Genomic DNA, 11,916 nt, shown 5'->3' on the forward strand with positions numbered 1-11,916 from the left:
ACCTCCTCTCCTAGGTTCACGAAACGGTCGTCCATAAAATGCATTGCTGTTCTGTTGTAAGTAATCTTAAAGATTCCTAAATGCATCTACTTTCGGAAGGCCAAATAAAGTGCTTTTGCTTTCGCCTAGAAACACAGCGTCTCCCTGACATGGCTGCTTCAACACTAACTGCGGTTACTGAAACCACGCCTTCTTTCTTTGCATGCACATTTGGGCGGCATTATGCTAATATTTCCACATAGTGAGGTAGCTATGTGGGGGCATGTTAGAACGAGCCATTTTAGGGGGGCGTGGCAGAGTCTTAACTTTGATAAAGAATATCTCTTTGGTTTTGAGACTTTAGTCTTTGCAACTTCAGGGATCTTATCTATTCACAATCAGCTTGTAACACTCCAAAGAGAAAGGAAAACTTGAAATCGCATCATATGACCCCTTTAAATAGTATTTATTTACAGAGGTATATTATGTCACTTTTCTCTAGTAAGTTTTGTCTGTGTGTGAAGATGCTGCGCAGCGCAAATCAGTGAATGAATGTTCCGAAGTCAAGTAAACTTCAACAGATTTCCCCTGCTTCCCTTGTGCGAGGACTGGATTTGGGAACCGCTGAGCTACATCATGTGTCATTCACCCGGTGAGAAAACTTTATTGTACAGTTAGTAAAAATCGGCTTGTTGATGTTTGTCTGCCATTCTCGCTCTGTCTGCACAGTGTGCGTGAATGCGCTGATGACAAATCCTGTCTGCGCGAACAGGGTGCGCAGAGGTATGCAAATACATATGTTGACAGGCAGTTAGGAAAGCCAGTTAAAACGCTCGGACCGAGCGTTCTGATTGGACGAACATTTCTTGGTCCTACGCCTTCCACAGAATATATAAATACATTTAGACCACTTAACTTAATGATTGCTATCGGGATGTGAAGAGACTTTCAACCAGCATAACAAAAAATGTTTCTGAAGACAATCACCTATTACACCTTTAACTAACGTACTCTACGATTAGCTCAGTGAATAATAAAAAAAAAACATAGACCCGGCTAGAACAAGCGGAGTGATACAAAATTGTGAAAGGGCGTTCCTGTAGCAATACCAGTACAATATCTCACGGTTCTCAACCAATCAGATTTGAGAACCAGAACGAACCAAATGAACTGCTGTATAAATATATATATATATATATATACTGTAATTTATTTTTATTAGTTTTTGTTTTAATATCTCCAGTTCTTATTTTAGTTTGGTATAGTAATTTGTCTTATTTTTGCATTATTGTTTTAATTTTAGTACTTCAGCTTAAACTTATTTGCCAAGTCAACATTTCTAATTTTCTTTTAATACTTTTCATCTAATATTTATTTTTTCACCTTTTTTTCCAGTTAACAAAACCAATCTGTAAAAGATAGAATCTTGAACAAACCTGACTGGTTTTGTGAATTGGATCAATTGATTCATTAAAAAGATTCAATTGAAAGAGTTTATTCACAAATCTAAGACCACGCCAAGCAGAATTTGTCCCTTTAAAACTTTGAACTATCCCTTTAAAAGTTTAATTTATTCTCATTAGTACCAGGGGTGGTTGGTAGGATGAACAGATAATGACCCATCTAGACTCGCACACTACTCTACGGTCATGTGTGTTTGTGTAATGACCCACCCTGCAACTGTGATTCTCTCCTCCTAAGCTTTTGTTTGAGTGCTTACTGACAGACATAAAACAACCCCCCTCCCCTCAATCTCCTCATCCTCACTGAGATTCTCTCTTCCTTTCTCCGTTTCTCTCTCTCTCCTTTTCTTCCTCTCCAGGAGTTATTTTCATTATGGGGAGCCGTTGCAGTAAATGCGGTGCTCCTTAGACTGCGGACCTGGGCTGAACCGCTGACCCCTGCATCTCAAACGCCACTCCCAAGGTCCCTTGCCTCCAAGGCCTCCCTTTGTGCGGCTGTGGCCAGAGTGCGGCCTCTGTAATTCACCCGCTTGCTAGATCGCCTGCCAGCGAGTATTGATTTTTGTTTCCCCAATCTCCAGGAGAGAGGGCAAGAAAAGATTAAAAACACTTTGTCAGTTTGGTGGGGAATAAGAATTCCACGCAGGGGATACCTTGGAGTGTGAAGGGTCAGGGCCGAGGTACATCTTTATGGCCTTAACTCCTTCCTGACTAGAGACATTTAGCTCAGGCTCCTGCAGCTTCTTTCTTCTCCCTTCTTTGTCCTCCCTATTTTTTCTCCTTGTATTTTTCCCCCTCTTTTATATTGCCTTATTGTGTGGAGGAAATATTTTGCCAACAGGGAACTGGCCTCATCATTATTAGGGTATTAAATGTGACTGCGTATGAGAGATGAAAACTTCCAGCAGAGAAGGTGGCCTTCTTAGTGTTTGCGGTATTGTATCACCGTAAATTGAGAGCAGGGTAACAGTGACCGCCCACTTTTTCTGCAGCCTTGGTCCAGAACTATATTTCTCATACATTTTTTTTCATTCAAAAAAATATTCAATAAAGCTAAAAGCCATTCATTAAACCAACCAATTCATAAATCACATGATTACAATCTTTAATGATTACAATCTTTTTGATTACGATTTTTTTGAAGCAAACGTGCAAATGAAAATCAGAAAAGACAAAGTTATACAAAAGTGTTCTTTTTTGAGTGAATGGCCATTGATTTTATATATATGTATATGTGTGTGTGTGTGTGTGTGTGTGTGAGAAGAGTTCATTTGCAAAAACCGATAAACGCCACTTAAAAAGAAAAAAGCTTATTGCCGTGCATTATTCTCCACATACTGTATAGTGCAATCTGAACCCTAAACACGTTTTGTCAAAAAAGCCGGTTTTGTCCACTTTCAAGGCATCGCGAGTTCACGTTTTACTGCAGAAGTAGACAAGGGCCCTTGTTGTTTTTGAACAGAAGCCGATAAGTCCATTCTAGCAAATCAGCGCGCTGTATTCAGGTCAGGTGGCAAGGCTACTTTCACTTTGAAAAGATGTGCTATCTGAGAGGAGTTTCGTCAAAGCTGACTAAAAGTGATTGAGGATGAAAAGCTGAAATGTTTTCACAGAACCTTGCAAAATCAGCACGTTACAATGGTGAGGGAAAAGCTCAGTTTATTGCGTGTAATCATCACATCCATACAGTTTATGATCACAACAACAACAACGTTTGTCAGACATCTACATTGTCATCTGAGGAGATTACAGAGATTAAATGAGTGTTTTTTTAAACTCCAAAACATGAAATGTGGAGTTATCTGCTTTTGCCAAAAAATGACTGTTGGAGTTATATTATATGCTATAAAACAAACTTTTAATATGTAAAAAAAAAAAACATACTTTCAATGACCTATAATTTAGTAAATTACCTGTATTTGTTTAAGTTATTATTACTTTATCAAAACAACCCAGCTGCAGTTTGATTGCTATTACTTGGAATGCGCAATAAAAAAAAGTGATTTCTGATGATCTATTCATATATACATATATATATATATATATATATATATATATAAAATAAAATAATAAATTATTATGGGGAAATATGGGCAAGGCTCCAGCGGAAGCGAACACTGCAGTGTAAAACACAGACAATATTTCCAGCTGTGGGGAATTACAGAAAAGACTCCTGCGGGAGCGGGCACTGCTCCTGTTGGGGAATATGGGAAAGGCTCCTGCGGGAGCGGGCACTGCTGTGGCTGTGGGAAATACAGAAAAGGCTCCAGCGGAAGCTAACATTGCAGTGTAAAACACAGACAAAGGCTCCCATGGGAACAGGAATTGCTGCGACAGTGGGGAAATGTGGAAGAGCTCCTGCGGGAGTGGGAACTGCTGCGGCAGTGTGGGAATTAGGTACGGCTCCTGTGGGAGCGGGAACTGCTGCGGCAGTGTGGGAATTAGGTAAGGCTTCTGCCGGAGCTGCAGTGGCAGTGGGGAAATATGAAAAAAGCTCCTGCGGGACCGGCCACTGCTGCGTCAGTGTGGGAATTTAGATAAGGCTCCTGCGGGAGCGGGAACTGCTGCGGCAGTGGGGAAACACAGAAAAGGCTCCTGCGGGAGCGGGCACTGCTGCAGCAGTGGGGAAATATGAGAAAGGCTCATGCGGGAGCGGGCACTGCTGCGGCAGTGTGGGAATTTACGTAAGGCTCCTGCGGGAGCGGGAACTGCTGCGGCAGTGGGGAAACACAGAAAAGGCTCCTGCGGGAGCGGGCACTGCTGCAGCAGTGGGGAAATATGAGAAAGGCTCATGCGGGAGCGGGCACTGCTGCGGCAGTGTGGGAATTTACGTAAGGCTCCTGCGGGAGCGGGAACTGCTGCGGCAGTGGAGAAACATGGAAGAGCTCCTGAAGGAGCGGGGACTGCTGCGGCAGTGTGGAAAATGGGGAAAAGCTCCTGCAGGGGCAGGGACAGTGGGGAAATACAGAAAGGCTCCTGCGGGAGCTGTTCTGCCTTAAGTCCCACCTCTCTTGGTGTGTTAGTTTTATCGGTCAGCTCGTGCTGAGGCAGCGCGAACTTATGGTAAATGGTTATTTACATCTCCCTTTTCCAGGTACTTTGAATGAGTGTTTATGCTTTCGAGGTTTTTAAATAAGCTTGATATGTGTTTGGGAAGATGTTCTGTTATTGTTTTGTTGACATGTCGAGTGTTTTCTGTATTAGATTTCGTTTTTTAGACTAATGCTAATTGCTATTATTGGGATATTGTTCAGCAGCTAGCTAAATTCGGTTATGTAACGTTATGTGGCATGCAATTTATAACATAACTGTGATGAAGAAGGCAAAGAATTGACGAGGAGGGGGGACAAATAGCCATTGTTAAGCAGTGTATTTATGGGTTTATTGCCAGTGCAATTGATTTTGATATTTTGAGCATTGTTTGTTGATTAGCTGAATACTTTTGTGGATACTTACCTGTTGTGTTTGATTGTAACGTTACCTGTTGAGGAGAAAAAAAGTGAGAATGATGACATTGTTTGCATACCTGTTGAAGAACTATGAAAGAAAAGTGTATATTATTTTAATGTTTAAAAACTGTAAATTGTTACATTATTTATACCACCAGAGAAAAAGCTTTGTGTGGGTGTTTTTTTCTCCCCTTTTCAGGGCACAAGTAAGCAAAATTTAGCAGTCTCAGTCACAGTCCTGTCAGACCCATGTCACTATCAAGCTTACCACTGTCTTTTTGTCACACAGTATCATTAAGATGCAGAAAAGAAAGAGGCAGGAGAAGATTGACACCTTTTTCAAGAGAAATCCTGTAAGTGAAGTTGAAAGCTGAAAAATTGACATTAAACAACAGTAGCCTATTCCCATTAGATACGGTTTGTATTTATTTCATGATATTACTTTTCAATATTCACTGAGGTTTGCTAGTGCCACAGCTGTAACTGTTTGGCCCTATTCCTTTACCACTGCCCATTATTACCACCTTAGGAGAGGAAGTTGCTGGAGGCATCAGTTTCAGAGAGAGCACAGGAAGGTTCACAGGTGAGCAATGAAATGAATGTTACAGTTTGTGAAAGAGGTCTATGAAGGAAGAGAGGCCATGTGTGTGTGTTTGTGTCATGGGTGGTGCTTATTTCCATCCCAGGTGCACGCGTGTGTCTGGTGTGTTTATATCAAATTCACAATTTCATTTAAAATGTTTTGATTAGGGTGTATGTGAGGATGTGGCCAGGAGTGAGGAAGACAGAGATGAAGAGGGAGGAAAAGGCAGACACGAAGCAGACAGACAAGAAGCAGGCAGACAAGAAGAACAGAGTGAGGGAGAGGTCAGAGAGGATAAGGATGAAGATGAAATTGTAGAGAGAGGAGCAGAGAACTCAGATGTGGCTGTTACTCACCATCAGTTCAGTAAGCCCAATCAACCAGATCCAAAATTAATAGCTAAACAGTCCTTGCCCAAATATACTCTGAGTTTTCAAACTCAGTGTTACCAGAAATTTCCATGGCTCCATGCGAGTCCTGGTGTTGAGGGTGTATTGTGCTTTTACTGCTCCAAAGCCTTTAACTCTGAGACATCACCTCTTGCCAAGAATGCTGATTCAGCATTAATTTCATCTGGGTTTAAAAATTGGAAAAAAGCCCTTGAGCGATTTACTGTGCATGAGAGATCTGATAGTCATAAGACAGCCATGACAATGCACATCTATGAAGATCGATCAGTACAGGTTCAGCTATCTAGTGTGAGTGTGAAACAGCAAGAGGATGTCTTCTCAAAATCATTGGTGCTGTGCAGATGTTGCTAAGGCAGGGCTTACCTTTTAGGGGCCACGAATGTGGTGAGGGAAATTTTGAACAGGTTCTGAAGTACAAATCAGAGGATGACCCCTCTCTAACCAAGTGGTTGACAGGTGGTAGAAAGGATGTATATACTTCAGCTATGGTTCAAAATGAAATCCTGACTTTGTTCAGCAGCGTGATCATACGCGAAATAGTTGAAAACATCAGATCACTTCCACACCTGCAGTACTCTGTGATGATGGATGGGACACGAGACGTGTCTGGAAAAGAGCAAAAGACAGTGTGTTTGAGATATCTTGACAAGGATTTAGTCCCTCGTGAAGAATTTATTGGTCTTTATGAGGTTTCTTTGACAACAGGAGAAAATCTAACAAAAGTAGTCATGGATGTTTTGCAGCGCCTAAACTTGCCTATCACTGGGTTGCGTGGCCAAGCATACGACGGGGCCGCAAATATGGCTGGCAAATACAATGGAGCACAGGCCATTGTAAGAAAAATACAACCACTGGCTCCCTATGTTCATTGTGCTGCCCACTGTGTTAACCTAATTACACAGAGGTCCTGTACTGCCTCAATATTTATCCTGAATTCTCTGGATTGGGTCAATGACTTGGGAGTGTTGTTTGGGCAGTCAGGGAAACTGAAGGACATATTTAAGGGAATTGCAAGGTCTGAGGAGGGTGAGGGTCCATGTCACACTATAAGACCTCTGTGTCCAACAAGGTGGACGGTCCGCACTAGTGCCATCCGCACTGTGCTAAACCAGTACGAGTGCATAATAATCAAGGCTTTGGCTGAGATGGCAGTGAGTGAGTCTGATGCGGCTAGTAAGGCACAGGGGCTGTATGAGACATTTCAGCAGGGAAATGTTGTCCTTGGTCTTGTATGTGCTTTGGAGATCACAGGGGAGTTGGAGGTTTTGAATATGTCCCTCCAGAGCAGAACACAGACCGTAGATGGTATGCTTTCAGCTGTTGCCTGTGTTAAGGAAAGTTTCAGCAAAAAGAGAAACACAGAGTTTTCAGGCTCTTTACACGAAAGCAACAAGGATGTGTGAGACACTCCATCTCACTCCTATTGCCTCTCCTCGTGTCCGTATCCCACCTCAGCGCTTCACAGGTAATGCTCCTGCACATGTACATGTGTCCCCTTCTGACTACTACAGGACTGAATTCTACAAAGTTCTGGATGTTGCTGACATGCAGTTTAGAGAAAGATTTGAGCAGGAGGGAATGCAAATGTTAAGGCACCTGGAACAAGTTCTCTTAACTGGAAAGAGTACATGGTGTTGTCCAACAGTAACCAGAAATCAACCCAGACATCCTCAAAGTTCAGCTTGCATTGTTCAGAATGAAGTAGAGCTTCCAGTCTAGTACTGAAATTGTTGCTGTTCTTCAAGGGATGACCCCAGAGGTCCGTGGTCTCTTTGACCAAGTCGAAACGGTTACCCGACTCCTCCTAGTTGTGCCTGTGTCATCAGCAGAGTCAGAAAGGAGTTTCAGCAGCCTCCGGAGGCTGAAAATATGGCTTTGCAGCACCATGACCCAAAACTGCCTCAACAGTGTTGCTGTGTGCAATGTACATAAAGACAAGCTGGACAGGGTAAACAGAAAAAAGATTGCTTAACAGTTTGTCTCCTGTAAGGAGGGCAGAAAGAGCACTTTTGGTTCTTTTAAATGAGGTAGTTGGTCATATGTTCATTGGTCAGTTGGTTGCATATATATATTTTGTTCTTAATATATGTTGTTTGTATATCTGGAGTTTGTAACAAAAATAATTTCCCCCTGGGATTATTAAAGTATTTCTGATTCTTTAGCAAGTCTACTGTTGTGCATTTTCACAACAGAGTTTTGACTTATGTTCCGTGTGTTCCGAGTGTGTTTTTATACTTATCTAGTATCACTCATTTAAATGGGAAGCTTTTTATATCTTGTATGTTATACATTTTGTACCCCTCTGTCACTGTATTCATCGTTTTTATTGTTAATAAACAAACCACATCCATCCCCCGCACTTTTGAAAAGCTTGCTACGCCCCTGCCAATAGACATGTTCATACCAGTAACGTTAATTTTGCAGTTATGTGCTATTCACTTTCACACTGTTGCTAAAGATATTTACTTTGCACACTCTTCATATTAGTCCTAAAAAGATGACAGAAAATTTACTCACGATTGCTGTCCTACGGCAAAACACGAGGGCAGTTGCGTTTTAGATCAATTCTGAGTGAGCGCGCTGTGGGCCCGTCAGTGGATGGTGAAATATTTCCGTAAATGAATTGATCCTGTCAGAAGAATTGCGTGAAACTTATGTCTGTTCCGTCTGTATCATCTCAGTGATGTTTTTATACATGCACAGTAAGGCTAATGTATAGATTTCAGACATTTCAGTGTGGATGATAAACTTTGGGGAAAATTATTATTATTATTATTATTTTATTTATTTATTTTTTAAATTGCTTAAACAAATGGCATCAACATTCGTTTATGTCATTATGTCGTTTAACAAACTTTATCCACGAAAACCGGCTTTTAGTAACTTCACCTGAAATTTAATTAATTTGCAACGCGGCCTGCGCCGCTAGCGGAGGCAGCCTCAAACTCGTCTGCTACGAGAGCTGGAGGCCCGGCTGCGTACAGCGCTGCGGCCGGAAGAGTCGTGGTGAAAGGCTGAGCCGCAGTGGGAGGCGAATGAGGTTTTGCTGCGGTGAGATCTGGGGCGCGGCCCAGGCTCGTTGAAGGCCTGCTGCTGCTGCGACCCAGCGCTCGAGGAGAGCTTGTGCGGGACGATGGTGGTGTCGAGCGAGCGAGCTTGGGGCTTTGCACAGTCTATTGGCTTGAGCGTGTGGCTGGTCGAGAAGAGCAGCGGCCGCGAATAAGCCCGGTGCTCGGCGCCCGTGTCTGGCGTGGAAGGAGTGATCATGGGGCCGGCAAATTGCGGCGGATCTGAAAAAATCCCCAGTATAGGTCCCTTCGTTGGACGGGAAATCGGGTCTGTGATAAGATGGCAAAGATAGCGAACCGAATGCTGAAAGACTAGAGATAATGAAGGTAAGGCTGCTTTGATTATTTATAGAGATTCTCTTGTGCTAATTGGATAGATGGTGTAATTACTGATGATGGACTGGCTGTGCGTGCTCCTCCCGAAATTTGTTAATAAAACATCACTTAGAGCATTTGCAGTACATTCGTAAGGCAGACGTAAGTGCTGTTATGTACTGAAGCATTGGAAACAAAACCAACGGTTCAAAAACATAAATATAAAATTGAAGAGAGCCTTGCTACGCATTTTGCCATCTTCTCCTACACCATCGTTACTAACCAACAGGGTAAACCAGTCCCGGTGCCAGAACATTTTAACAGGGGGGGGGGGGGGGGCCAACAGTGTTGCTGTGTGCAATGTACATAAAGACAAGCTGGACAGGGTAAACAGAAAAAAGATTGCTTAACAGTTTGTCTCCTGTAAGGAGGGCAGAAAGAGCACTTTTGGTTCTTTTAAATGAGGTAGTTGGTCATATGTTCATTGGTCAGTTGGTTGCATATATATATTTTGTTCTTAATATATGTTGTTTGTATATCTGGAGTTTGTAACAAAAATAATTTCCCCCTGGGATTATTAAAGTATTTCTGATTCTTTAGCAAGTCTACTGTTGTGTATTTTCACAACAGAGTTTTGACTTATTTTCCGTGTGTGTTTTTATACTTATCTAGTATCACTCATTTAAATGGGAAGCTTTTTATATCTTGTATGTTATACATTTTGTACCCCTCTGTCACTGTATTCATCGTTTTTATTGTTAATAAACAAACCACATCCATCCCCCGCACTTTTGAAAAGCTTGCTACGCCCCTGCCAATAGACATGTTCATACCAGTAACGTTAATTTTGCAGTTATGTGCTATTCACTTTCACACTGTTGCTAAAGATATTTACTTTGCACACTCTTCATATTAGTCCTAAAAAGATGACAGAAAATTTACTCACGATTGCTGTCCTACGGCAAAACACGAGGGCAGTTGCGTTTTAGATCAATTCTGAGTGAGCGCGCTGTGGGCCCGTCAGTGGATGGTGAAATATTTCCTTAAATGAATTGATCCTGTCAGAAGAATTGCGTGAAACTTATGTCTGTTCCGTCTGTATCATCTCAGTGAGGTTTTTATACATGCACAGTAAGGCTAATGTATAGCTTTCAGACATTTCAGTGTGGATGATAAACTTTGGGGGAAATTATTATTATTATTATTATTATTATTTTATTTATTTATTTTTAAAATTGCTTAAACAAATGGCATCAACATTCGTTTATGTCATTATGTCGTTTAACAAACTTTATCCACGAAAACCGGCTTTTAGTAACTTCACCTGAAATTTAATTAATTTGCAACGCGGCCTGCGCCGCTAGCGGAGGCTGCCTCAAACTCGTCTGCTACGAGAGCTGGAGGCCCGGCTGCGTACAGCGCTGCGGCCGGAAGAGTCGTGGTGAAAGGCTGAGCCGCAGTGGGAGGCGAATGAGGTTTTGCTGCGGTGAGATCTGGGGCGCGGCCCAGGCTCGTTGAAGGCCTGCTGCTGCTGCGACCCAGCGCTCGAGGAGAGCTTGTGCGGGACGATGGTGGTGTCGAGCGAGCGAGCTTGGGGCTTTGCACAGTCTATTGGCTTGAGCGTGTGGCTGGTCGAGAAGAGCAGCGGCCGCGAATAAGCCCGGTGCTCGGCGCCCGTGTCTGGCGTGGAAGGAGTGATCATGGGGCCGGCAAATTGCGGCGGATCTGAAAAAATCCCCAGTATAGGTCCCTTCGTTGGACGGGAAATCGGGTCTGTGATAAGATGGCAAAGATAGCGAACCGAATGCTGAAAGACTAGAGATAATGAAGGTAAGGCTGCTTTGATTATTTATAGAGATTCTCTTGTGCTAATTGGATAGATGGTGTAATTACTGATGATGGACTGGCTGTGCGTGCTCCTCCCGAAATTTGTTAATAAAACATCACTTAGAGCATTTGCAGTACATTCGTAAGGCAGACGTAAGTGCTGTTATGTACTGAAGCATTGGAAACAAAACCAACGGTTAAAAAACATAAATATCAAATTTCTTCTCCTACACCATCGTTACTAACCAACAGGGTAAACCAGTCCCGGTGCCAGAACATTTTTACAGGGGGGGGCTATCCCTTCTGCCCGGGGGGACACATAGCGTGAGTGTCAGTGGGCGTTTGTATCGATATAATTTAATTTAGCCTATAAAAAAAGTGATTAGTATTACTAATCATCGTAACTATTCGCAAAGAAGAAAAATGTATTATGATTTTGCACTGCCCCGATGCACATCAGAACTGCTTCAAACTTTACGCAAACATTTTTTTTAAAGTCACGATTAAAATAAGATGACGTTATAAACAAATTACGCATTCTATAATAAATAAAATAACACCAACCTGCTAGAACAGCTGGAGTCTGCGGCGCTTACTCTCGTTGAACCTTCTCAGTAGAGTATTTTCCCATTCATCCCGAAATTTTCTTGTCAAGTCTCTTTCAAATGCCAGTTGCACTAAATGGGCCTTTCGCTGATGTAGCATGCTCCTTCGTTTGTCCGTGAACACATTTTTCAGAGTAGAAAATGAGTTTTCGCATGTAGCTGTAGAAGCTCCAAATGTCAGCGCACATTTCATTGCAGCGAGTACACTAGGCATAGC

At 42.4% G+C, this 11,916-nt stretch overlaps 1 long non-coding RNA gene across 1 annotated transcript; it reads left to right on the forward strand.

Moving 5' to 3' along the window:
• The first annotated feature begins 4,448 nt into the window (after positions 1–4,448).
• LOC107564505 (uncharacterized) lies at positions 4,449–5,616 on the forward strand. Its single transcript, XR_001606241.1, has 3 exons — positions 4,449–4,536; positions 5,181–5,244; positions 5,421–5,616. It is a non-coding gene; the product is annotated as an uncharacterized lncRNA (long non-coding RNA).
• Positions 5,617–11,916: the final 6,300 nt, after the last annotated feature.

This window comes from Sinocyclocheilus grahami, unplaced genomic scaffold (assembly GCF_001515645.1).
Source record: "Sinocyclocheilus grahami isolate Dianchi unplaced genomic scaffold, SAMN03320097.WGS_v1.1 scaffold941.1, whole genome shotgun sequence".
Classification (NCBI taxonomy): domain Eukaryota; kingdom Metazoa; phylum Chordata; class Actinopteri; order Cypriniformes; family Cyprinidae; genus Sinocyclocheilus; species Sinocyclocheilus grahami.